General features: G+C 43.8%; 1 protein-coding gene and 1 long non-coding RNA gene across 6 annotated transcripts in view; one reads left to right on the top strand and one right to left on the bottom strand.

The window, feature by feature from the left end:
* PAX7 (paired box 7) overlaps nucleotides 1–12,427 on the bottom strand; it is a 175,538-nt gene that overhangs the window by 72,835 nt on the left and 90,276 nt on the right. The window lies entirely within an intron of this gene.
* The window catches only part of LOC141085146 (uncharacterized), a 169,947-nt gene that overhangs the window by 87,828 nt on the left and 69,692 nt on the right, over nucleotides 1–12,427 (top strand). Inside the window, exons 2-3 of the long non-coding RNA XR_012231221.1 lie at nucleotides 962–1,082; nucleotides 2,260–2,399. This is a non-coding gene — a long non-coding RNA (uncharacterized lncRNA). The remainder of the gene's footprint in view (nucleotides 1–961; nucleotides 1,083–2,259; nucleotides 2,400–12,427) is intronic.

The following is a 12,427-nucleotide window of genomic DNA, read 5'->3' as shown; positions in this document are numbered from 1 at the left end:
GCATAAGATTGGTTTTTAACCTCTAAATGATAGTGAAAAATCTAAAATGCCTAATTATTTTTTCTTTTCTTGTAAAATTTGAAAAATTTCAATAAAAACAACAATTATAAAAAAAAAAAAAAAGTTGAGCCTGTGAAAGTAACAAATTACCCTCCTCTCCCATCCTATCCAGGTATTCACCAGTTTTAAAAATTGCCGGGAAATGTATCCATGGTATTCATAGAGTGGGGGAGGCCTAAAAGGTTAAAGACTTAAAAGGACCCTTCACCTCGTTTTGCCGCTATAAGATGCGGCCACTGCCTTTTGCGGCTTATCTGCAGCATTCTATAATGCTGTACATAAGCCCCCAGTCTGACCTGAAAGATGAGAAAAATAAGTTTTATTATTCTCACCCGGGGCCGGTCCGATGGGTGTCGCAGGTCCGGGTCTGGCGCCTCCCATCTTCATGTGATGTCGTCATCTTCCTTGCTTCGTGTCGCGCTTCTGCACAGATGTACTGATCTGGCCTGTTGAGGGCAGAGCAAAGTACTGCATTGCGCAGGTGCCGGGAAAGGTCAGAGAGGCCCAGCGCCTGCACGCTGCAGGACTCTGCTCTGCAATCAACAGGACAGAGAAGTACGCCTGCGCAGGAGCGCGGCACGAAGCAAGCAGGATGACGACATCGCATGAAGATGGGAGGAGCCGGACCCTGGACGTGAGACACCCATCGGAAACCGACCGCCCCCGGGTGAGTATAATAAAACTTGTTTTTCTTTCAGGTCGCACCGGGGGCTTATCTACAGCATTATAGAATGCTGTAGATAAGCCTCGAATGGCAGTGGCCGCATCTTATAGCGGCCAAACGAGATGACAGGCTCCCTTTAAGATAAATCCGTTTTCTATGTAATTTTTGCAATGGATCTTTTAAAACTGGATTCCAAACAGAATATGTCAGTATATTTTTAATTTCTTTTCTATCCAGTCACCGAGTCGGAAGAGAATAGTGCATGCTGCCTCCCCCTCCCCCAACAATGGCGTATGGAAAACGTTCATCTCCATGTGCATTCCGTTTGGCCTGTATGGAAAACAGATTGCAGATATAAGCAAGTATTATCTGTCACAATGTAGCATTTTTGAATGTGGTGGAAATATATTCATGATGCTGATATATGTGCACCAGAACCCCTGGGTACTATCCTGACATGCTCCTAGGCACAGATCTTGTATTCAAGCAGCAGTCAGCCATGTTGTACCGCGGGTCCATGCATGTCTGTATTTCTGCTGCTACTTTTGAGCCAGGAGGCTAGTAAAAAGGCGACCACAGTGAGCTTAGAGATACAGCTTCCGTGTATCATTCCCATACAACATATCTTGGCTGCTGCCTCTCGTTTAAAGAGACTCTCCTTCATATAGAAACGGAGAGGAGGTATTAAATAAAAAAAATCCCAGGAAGAAAGAAGCTCCCTTATCTCTGGGAGACAGTTGTCAGGAATCACTTTGGCTGAATCGTTTTGTCTCCATGCTGCTTTGCTGTCAAGCCGGCCTCAGGACATGGATCAAAGGAGAGAGACGAGCTCTGCTGACGCTACTGATCCCCTCAGTTCAGAAGAAGCAAGCGACAGAGAGGCTGTGCTCCACATCAAATGCTGGAGAGAGAAAGTGATAGGGATGGAGGGAGGGAACAGGGGGATGCGCAAGGGAGCAGATAACTTGAGCGCCGAGTGTGGATGAGTATGCTCAACACTCCGATGGCTTAGAAAGTTTTCATTGGACCCATTAACCCATTTTTTGTTACTAACTTGCTGTCATATGCAACTTTTGTGATGTTGATTGGTTAAAATGTTAATATGGAATTCCCCATAAACTCACACAGTCTAGCATTTAGCACACAATGGATATGTTTACATCTATCATCTAGAGAAAGAGCGGCACTTTGGCGATTTGTTGGATGAACACTCTGTATGAAGATCTGTAGGAAGATGGAACTTGTGCAGCCTAGATAGGTCCACCAGGATCTTCTCAGTCGTTATCTTGATAGTATCCAGCTATCGGGTTGCAGGTCTTCCTCTTTGCCTTGCTCCTTCTATTATTCCGGCTGTAATGTCCTTCTTCAGTGATTGCTTTCTTTGTATGATGTGTGCACAGGTCGTAGATTGGTGATCCTTGCTTCCAGTGACGTGTCTGGCTTGACTTGTTCTTCTCGTCATCCATGGTATTGATAGCATACCTCTCAAGCACTACAATTCAAAACTGTTGATTCTTCTTCTGTCTTGTTTCCAGGTTTCACATCCGTATATTGCCACAAAAATTATGACACGATTTGAAGACCTTGTTCGGTGGCTGCATTGTTGATTTGCCAATAGGGATTCTCCTATTGACTTCTGGTGTCAATGCTGCGTCTTGAGGAATCATCAATCCGAGTAGGTTGAAGTCCTTTACTATTTCCAGTACTTCGCCAGCATTAGGGCAGTTTCACACGTCAATGTCTCCGGTACGTGTAGTGACAGTTTTCTCACGTACCGGAGACACTGACACACGTAGACACATTCGAATGATTGTGTCTATGCAGATGTCAGCGTGTTTTCACGGACCGTGTGTCCGTGTGCAAAACACGCTGACATGTCCGTTTTTGTGCAACAGCACGGATCACACGGACCCATACAAGTCAATGGGTCCGTGTAAACACGTACCGCACACGGATGCTGTCCGTGTGCGTTTTTAAAAGTCAAAGGGTTAACATTGAAAATAATTTTTCAAAAACACGGACAGCACACGGATGGTACACACGGACATACGGATAGCACACGGATGGCATATGTATGCACATGGACAGCTCCGGTACCGGTTTTTCTGGTACCGGAATTATCTGGACGTGTGAAACTGCCCTTAAATGGGTTTTCCACTCTAAAAAAACAAAACAGCAGGTACAGTGTTGATTTGCTGACGCTGCTTTGGTCTCTGTGTTAGGGCTGCAGTAGTGATGTCAGCCCTGCAGCCAGTCACTAAGCTTAGCAGAACTGTGGATGTAGGCAGCACTAGCCACTGAGCTTAGTGATTAGCTGCAGCAGTGATGTGCGCTGTTGACAGGATATCACTGCTGCAACAAAAGCATAACAGCAGCAGAGAGCTGTTGCTGTGCTGGGATAGGGAGTGTAACTGCTGCGTTTGTTTTTTACAAGTTTGCAATCATTTGGGGATGACTTTTTAAAAACTGTAAAACGCCTGTAAGCTTGGGTCAATTGGTGAGTTTAGCATGCTTTATACAACGAAGATGGCAATATCAAATACCAGAAAAAAATTCAGAATGAATCAGTCATGAAAATGGTTCCTAAACAAAAACTAATTCTAAAAATGCATATACTTTATTATTATTAATTAAAACCATAGAACATCTAAAAATCACCAAGCAATTTATTGCTGATCAGAATTATAACCCTAGTCCCACAAATGAAAAGAATAGGATAGGGGGATCAGTGGCCTAATTACCCCTAAGTGGACCTTTACTTCTCCCTACCTAGCAGCGGAGGTTGGCACCCTCTTGAAGCGCAAATGGCGCCCCCGCTCCACGGCGGCTATCCCTACTCACCCTGTTAAATTCTTGTCTTCGGGGGAAAAAAAAAAAATCAGAATTTTAGGAGCCAATATCAAACACCTCAAACTTGTGTGTCACGATTGTGGCAAATTGCTGATCACAAAATTACCTTCATGATTTACATTATGATGCGCTGTAAAGGCCCCTTTACATTTAGCGATGCACCAGCGATCCCGACCACGATACGACCCGGTCAGGATCGCTGGTGCATCGCTAAATGGTCGCTAGTGAGCTTTCATACAGAAAGATCTCACAGCGATGCAGCAGCGACGCAGCGGACGATACTTACCCTTCACATACAGCGATCCTGACGTCCTCCCGCCCGCCTCCACGCGTCGCTCGTCTCACACAGCAGGAAGCCCAGCAGGAAGTGGACGACGAGAAATGGAGCCGCCCAATCTCGCGTGATCATCGATGGACAGCGGGGGGAGCCGGTCGGAGGTAAGTAGTTAATCCTGAATGCTATCTATGTGTTTTCAACTCTGCAAGCTTATATCTGGTAACCAGCTTTTCCAATCTCTGCTCTGAATCCACTCCTGTGTCTCCATTCAATGTCAGCAAGCAGTTAATCCTGAATGCTATCTATGTGTTTTCAACTCTGCAAGCTTATATCTGGTATATAGTTTTTTCAACTTACTCTGCTTGTCCCCTTATGTTGTGAGGTCAAGAAACTTTTCAAAGTGCTTTATGATCCATGTAGTGCTGGACATGTGTTTATTTGACCACAACATTTTATTGGGTCCTGGTGTCTCAATTTAGTGTGATTGATTAACGAGCAGAGAGAGCCACAAAAAAAACAAAAGCTTAGCCTTAACCTCCTATATATTCAGACCTAGCTAGGGGGAGCATTTATGCACATGTAATCTAAGTACATGTATCAAAGTACTTCTGGCAGTTATAACATGGCAGTTAGACAGGGCAGGAGACAGGTAAGACATTTATATACATCTACTCTCTGTACATTTGGAGTACAACAAATATATACCATATGCATTTGTGTAATTTTTATCCTGGCCGCTGCATTCACACACATCCACCGCCCTGGCATTAACTCTCCACACTCCATCCATATTGGCCCCTCGCTTCTTTCCTCTCCTATGTATAGCACTCATGCTCTTTTCACATTGTTAAATTGCACAGATCCAGCCAGTCCCACCATTCAACACCAGAGACGCTCTCACAAATCACTTAACCATCTGCTCACTCTTTCTATCCTCCTTCTCCTAGTTGCAGGAGACATTGCTCCCAACCCTGGTCCCCCATGTTATAGAAAGTCAAACCCCCCCACTGCTACACTCAGAAACCCCTCTAATCTTATTAATATTCCCTGCATGCCATCTGTCTCTCTTAATTGTGCACTTTGGAATTCTCGCTCAGTGTGTAACAAACTCTCCTTCATTCATGACTTCTTCCTTTCTAATTCTCTTAACCTCCTGGCTCTTACTGAAACCTGGATCTAGCAGTCAGATACTACCGCTGCTGCTGCTCTTTCATACGGGGGGCTACACTTCTCTCATACCCCAAGATCAGACAATAGAGCTGGTGGAGGCGTTGGTCTGCTCCTATCACCAAAATGTACCTTTCAGGTTATCCCTCAAGTACCCTCACTTGTCTTCCCTTCTTTTGAGGTCCATGCCGTCAGACTCTACACCCCCTTCTCCATGCGAGTGGCGGTGGTGTATCGTCCTCCCGGCCCCTCCCATCAGTTCCTGGATCATTTTGCCACTTGGCTTCCACATTTTCTCTCCTGTGACATCCCTACCCTCATCATGGGAGATTTCAACATCCCATTGCTCTTCCCCTCTCCCCATCTGCTACTCACCTTTTATCTCTAACCTCCTCATTTGGCCTTTCGCAGCTTACTAATTCTCCAACGCATGAAGACGGAAACTCCCTTGACTTGGTCTTCTCTCGGCTTTGTGCAGTGGATGATTTTGCAAACTCCCCTCTCCCGCTCTCTGACCACAATCTTCTTTCATTCTCTATAAAGAACTGCCAGGCTGCTCAGGTCACCCCCACTGTCCAGACTTATAGAAACATACAGGCCATTAACACCCAGAAACTTCTGAAGAACTTGCAGTCTTCATTGGCCCCTATCTCCTCCCTCTCATGTCCTGATTCTGCATTGAAGCATTACAATGAAACACTTCAAACTGCCCTGGATGAATTTGCACCCCCTATAAATAGAACACCACAACGCAGACGGCGACAACCCTGGCACACGGTGCAAACACGTTTCCTGCAGCGGTGCTCCAGGTGCGCCGAACGTCTGTGGAGAAAATCCAATCTACACGAAGATTTCATCCATTTTAAGTTTATGCTTAGAACATACAACACTGCCCTTCACCTCTCCAAACAAACCTATTTCAACACCCTCATCATCTCACTGTCCAATAACCCGAAACGTCTCTTTGACACTTTTCATTCTCTACTCAATCCAAGAGTACAGGCCCCAACCACGGAGCTCCGAGCTGACGATCTGGCCAATTACTTCAAAGAAAAAATTGACCAGATCCGACAGGAAATTATCTCCAAATCCCCTCATACCATGCACTGTCCTCCCTCCCCCACTGCATCTAACTCACTCTCTGATTTTGAACCAGTCACAGAAGAAGAAGTAAGCAGGCTCCTTGCATCTTCTCGCCCAACTACTTGCACCAGTGACCCATTTCCGTCACATCTCCTCCAGTCCCTTTCCCCTGCTGTCACCCCTCACCTAACTAAAATATTTAACCTCTCTCTCTCTTCTGGTATTTTTCCCTCATTTAAGCATGCCATCATACATCCACTACTTAAAAAACCATCCCTCGACCAAGACTGTGCCGCTAACTATAGACCTGTCTCTAATCTTCCCTTCAGCTCTAAACTCCTGGAACGCCTGGTCCACTCCCGTCTTATCCGCTATCTCTCAGAAAACTCTGTTCTCGACCCTCTCCAATCCGGTTTCCGCTCTTTACACTCCACTGAAACTGCCCTCACTAAAGTCTCTAATGATCTGCTAACAGCTAAATCAAATGGTCATTACTCCATGCTAATTCTCTTGGATCTCTCTGCAGCATTCGACACTGTGGATCATCAGCTCCTCCTCACTATGCTCCATTCCATTGGCCTCAAGGACACCGTTCTCTCCTGGTTCTCCTCCTATCTCTCCGACCGCTCCTTTACTGTTTCTTTTGCCGGTTCCTCCTCCTCTCACCTTCCCCTTACTGTTGGGGTTCCTCAAGGATCGGTTCTAGGCCCCCTCCTCTTCTCCTTGTACACTGCCCCTATTGGTCAAACAATCAGTAGATTTGGTTTCCAGTACCATCTCTATGCTGATGACACCCAATTATACGCTTCTTCTCCTGACATCACGCCAGCCTTTCTAGAAAACACTGGCGATTGTCTAAACGCTGTGTCTAATATCATGTCCTCACTATATCTGAAACTGAACCTGTCAAAGACTGAACTCCTTGTGTTTCCTCCCGCTACTAATGTACCTACACCCGACATTGCCATTTCCGTCTGTGGTTCCACTATTACTCCCCAGCAACATGCCCGCTGTCTTGGGGTCATACTTGATTCCGAGCTTTCCTTTGCCCCCCACATTCGATCACTGGCTCGCTCTTGTCATCTGCACCTCAAAAACATTTCTAGAATTCGACCTTTTCTTACTTTTGACTCTGCAAAAACTCTTACTGTTTCTCTTATTCATTCTCGTCTCGACTATTGTAACTCTCTTCTAATCGGTCTCCCTCTTACAAAACTCTCCCCTCTCCAATCTGTCTTGAATGCTGCAGCCAGGATCATATTCCTCACCAATCGTTACACCGATGCCTCTACCTTGTGCCAGTCATTACACTGGCTACCCATCCACTCCAGAATTCAGTATAAACTTATTACCCTCACCCACAAAGCCCTCCATGGCTCAGCACCACCCTACATCTCCTCCCTTGTTTCAGTATACCACCCTACCCGCGCCCTCCGTTCTGCTGATGACCTGAGGTTAGTATCCTCAATAGTCAGAACCTCCCACTCCCGTCTCCAAGACTTTACATGTGCCGCGCCAATTCTTTGGAATGCACTTCCCAGGTCAATACGATTAGTCCCCAATCCCCACAATTTTAAGCGTGTCCTGAAAACGCATTTATTCAGACTGGCCTATCGCCTCAACACATTAACCTAACCTATCCCTGTGTGGCAGAGCCAAAAGTTTTACCATAACCAGGTTCCCAGCATCATGTTCCCACATGCTTTATGCATCCATTAGCCCTCTGTTTCTGTACTGTTACACACTTAACATTATGGCTGGTCCATACAATCAGGGCAACTGTTACCACCCACCTTTCGTGTCTACCTCTTTCCTCATAGACTGTAAGCTTGCGAGCAGGGCCCTCACTCCTCTTGGTATTTGTTATAATCTACTGTATGTGATTATTGTTATGCTGTAATGTCTATTGTCTGTACAAATCCCCTCTGAAATGTAAAGTGCTGCGGAATATGTCGGCGCTATAAAAATAAAATTTATTATTATTATTATTATTATTATTATTATTATGTATCACACATAGCGATATCGCTAGCAATATCGCTATAACGTCACAAAATCAGTGACGTTTTAGCGATATTGTTAGCGATATCGCTATGTGTAAAACCCCCTTAACAAGCAGAGGTTGCAGATACTGTGTGACACTAAAGAACTGAATCAGAGGGACAAAGGAGAAAATCCTCTTGGTAAACATTTCAAACAGCTTCTTAAATATCTATTTTTTTCATGATGTAGTCAGAGATCTTATAAGGTTTGGCTGAAGATGTCTTTTGTGCATTTGGAAATAAATAAATAGCATATCTTAATTTTATATCATGTTCACGCAGATTTTTCACACAGATTTCGGCGTTTATTCCATGCTGAAATCCAGGTAAAAATCTCCCATAAACAAATGGAAACATTTGCTGTCATTTGTAAATTTTAATTGCCTTCCACATGTCCATGGACTGTTCCATAGTGGATTTAAAAAATTGATTTTTATTAGGGGAAATGTAATTTATTGAATTGGATTTCCTGTGAATTCCTTGTCAGAAATTTTAGGTGGGGCTAAATGTAGGACTAACAGGTGGGCGCTTTAGATTTAAGGCCCCATCTCACATAGTGAGATCGCTGAAGCGTCACAGATTTTGTCATGCAACGGCGACCTCACCAGCGATCTCGCTACGTGTGACACATAGCGGCGACCGGGCCCCCGCTACGATCTCGCTGATCGTGCTTGAATGTCCTGGGCCATTTTTTGATTGCTGGTGTCCCGCTGGCCAGCATGCATCGCTGTGTTTGACGCCGACGAGCGACCTTGTTGGAGACTCAGAACTCAGGGACGCAGGCGTGAGTCGTCAGAATAGCTGCTGTGTGACAAGGTCCCAACGACTGCCGAGGTCGTTAGACGGATCGCCGTATCGTTGCTGTGTTGTTGAGTAGATCTGTTTGACAGCTTACTAGCGACCATTTAGCGACGTACCAGCCATCCTTACCAGGTCGTATCGTTGTCGGGATCGCTGGTACGTCGCATAGTGTAACTGTATCCTTTCTCATGGACTTTTCTGTTTGACATCGTAGCGTATATACGGTAACTGATTCGGAATTGCAATTCCATTTATCTGGCCAGATTACCTGTATGTACAGGTATGTGGTGTTTTTACACAGGCAAGATGACCTAATAAATTCCCCCTTTTTTTTTTTAAATTTAAAATGTGATTTTTTTTTTCCATTTAGTACCCTGCTTCGTAAACATCAATTTTAGGGTATTTTATTTAATTATTGCCTTTATGGCATCCATTACTTGTATAGCTTTATAGACATTATAATCTTATAGACATTATCATCGCTGTCCCTTTTGGGGCTCACAATCTACATTCCCTATTAGTCTCTGGAGTGTAGGTGAAACCTCCGCAAACACGGGAGACCATACAAACGTCTTGCAAATGTTGGTGGGATTTGAATTCAGGAACTTGAGCGCTGCAAGTGCTAACCACTGAGCCTCAGTGATGGCTACTTTCTCATTTGTAACAATAAATTTTTTAATGCTACATGATTGTAATAAAGCATCTTCTTCACACATTTACTTGCAGTGTGTAGTGAGACTGCTTGTCCCCAGGCAGGCCGACAGTGTTATCAATTCTCTCCAGCAAGTAAAGGGTACTCTACGGCCATTATGCCAGGTGATTGATTTTGTTCTTACTGATTCTGCTACAAACACAGTTAATGATCTGTTTTGAAACTTTTGGATGCTTACTATGCGAATTATTGTATTAAATGTGCAGCTTGATGCTGAAGTGTCTATATATAATGACTATGAGCTGTTAACGCTTTTTTCCTAGAGACAATGTCTACACTCAATAAAGTATATTTGGCAGTTTTCCTAAGTAAGCAAAAAGCCGAACTAGAAATCTTCCCTCTCTGGGGACACTAGGAAATCCCAGCTCTGGCCTCGGGAAAATACAGGTTTTTTTGTATTTTTTTCTTATGTGTAAAGGAATGTTCAGTTCTTAATACCCTGACTGACGGCAGCAGGTGGCTTCCCATCACCCAGCATCCCAGATTCCTTCATGTGATGTTAGTGTGGAGTGTAAAACCAGTAATAAAATACTGGATAGATGCCCACGTCCTGATATAGAACCAAAATGCCACAATGTATCGCACCCATCCATATAAAATACTAGTGTTTCCTGAGTGGCAGGCTCTGACAGGTATTGTACCATATCGGACTTTAGCTGAATTCATTAGACCTTATTCTTGGGTCCTGTTCACACAGGGTTTTATTAGTTGTGTTGTAATATAACAACTTCTGTAGCTTGAGGTGTTTTTTTTTTTTTTACGTTCCAAACATACCTATTTAGTGGCCCCTATAAAATAAAAGGCCAGAAAAAATTGATACGTTTAGTATTCTGCGTTACAAAAAGCCAGTGATCCCCATAACCCTAGAAAGCAAAAAAAAGTTTACATTACTCCTTGCACTCGACACAATAAGGCAAAAGTTTTTTGTTTTGTTTTTAGTTATTTCATGCCATTCATCTTGGGTTACCTCAAACCAAGAGGAAAGCTAACGAAGGAGACCTTTATATATTAATAGAGGATGAGATTGAGCCCCTTCGATTTGAGGGAAGTAACACTCGACTCTGTCTTATCGCACTCTGACCAATCACAGCCCCTCGCAGCAGCACATAACGTTCATCTGCCCTGTCGTCTCTGTCTGACTACCACTACCTTATCCACACAGAGCAGCCGGCAAGAAGCAGAGAGGAGGGTTGACTTTCAGAGAGGGAAAATCCTTAATGCTCGCTCCCTCAGCCTCTGTAATGCTAGGATGTCGCCAATCTGCTTTGAGGGATGGAAAGATTAAGAAGAATAAAAAAATTGCAATAAAATATGTGTGAACGAGGGGGTAATTGTGGACAAATGCAGCATTGAAATTCATTTTTCAGCTCTTTTACACACCATTTCAATCTTATTTTCTGCTTGTTAATGAGATCTTGTTGGTCGAGGGTGGGCCGAGCTGCCCAATATCGCCGGGTAATTGCACATAATTTTCTCTTTACCAGTGATTTGCATCAGTTTTTTTTCTAATTTTGTAGTATTTAACATCCCTTTCAGTTCCCCTCCCGCGCCCAGCAAGTCTCATTTTAAATGCCTATTATAAGCGCAGCGCCTTGGAAAAGAAAAGAAGCAGGGCACGATAGGAAGAAAGGGGGAGAACATAGAAGAGGCCCACGTGATTATCGCCTAGCGCACAACCAGGTTATAACACCACCATGTTATAGATATGCCGTGCCGAGTTTGCCAGTCTAATAATCGACAATTGTGATGCTAATGTTCCAGAATTTGTCGACAGCGCCTCTTTTCCTCTATAAAGACAATTACATTGGTGTTTAACACACACGGGACAAACATAAAATCAAGTAATGGATGTTACATGAGCTGTCAACTACTGGAAATCATGCTTAATATATTATAGTTTATCTCTTTATGTCCGTTCTTCAGCTCTTTGCCATGACTGAGAGCGCTATGGGTTGGGAAACTGTCCATCAGACGATTAGGACAAAATCAGGGAGAATGAGCGAGAGCAGATCTGTTTGTTTGCGTTTCTTCATTGATATTCCTAAACTGATCTATTTATGGACTGTTAGTTATTTCAGCGTTTATATTTTCCAAGGGTCGATGTAGCAAAAATAAGGCTGCGAATGTATCTCCTGTTACAACCTCTACCATTGCCGATATGATGCATTTCTAAGGTTTCATGGCAGTACAGACTAGACTTTTACAAGGCACTATGAAAACCCAGTTTTAACCCTGCTTTATTCTTGTGTGGCCGATATACCACACAGTGCTGGCAATTAACTACATTAGATTAAATGCATGTCATTCTAGATCAAGATAATGAGATATTGGATATCTAGAATATTTTCCAAGAAAAAGAAGGGTGGAAAAAGTCATTTTCTGTTCCTTAATGAGTGTGGAAAGCATGGCCTTAACTCCTCTAGTCCCTAATGTATTCCATCGCATGTAAAAAGCTCAGTATCTGCTACTATCAATACTCCCCGACATATATCTCAGTACTCACAGTGTCTAATATAATATACAGTGCTCCTGATAAGTATTTTCTATTCCTCACAGTCTCCAGATTTTTAAAGGCTCCCTGTAGTGCCCAATATTTCCCACTCTGCTGTCCCCAACATGTGTGGGGATACTTACCATGCCAATATCTTTCCCTTCCTGCACTGTGTAAAATATCCAGGGCTCCCCACAGCGCTCAATATCTCTTTCGTGCACAACACTTGGCCGTAATTCAGGATTGTAGGCGAGATATTGTTAACCTAAAAGTCCATCAC

The sequence above is a fragment of the Dendrobates tinctorius genome, unplaced genomic scaffold (genome assembly GCF_039654945.1).
Source record: "Dendrobates tinctorius isolate UK_male_01 unplaced genomic scaffold, ASM3965494v1 ptg000028l, whole genome shotgun sequence".
In the NCBI taxonomy this organism is placed as follows: Eukaryota; Metazoa; Chordata; class Amphibia; order Anura; family Dendrobatidae; genus Dendrobates; species Dendrobates tinctorius.
The sequence above is the reverse complement of the archived record's forward strand: the minus strand, read 5'-3'. Positions and strand labels throughout refer to the sequence as shown.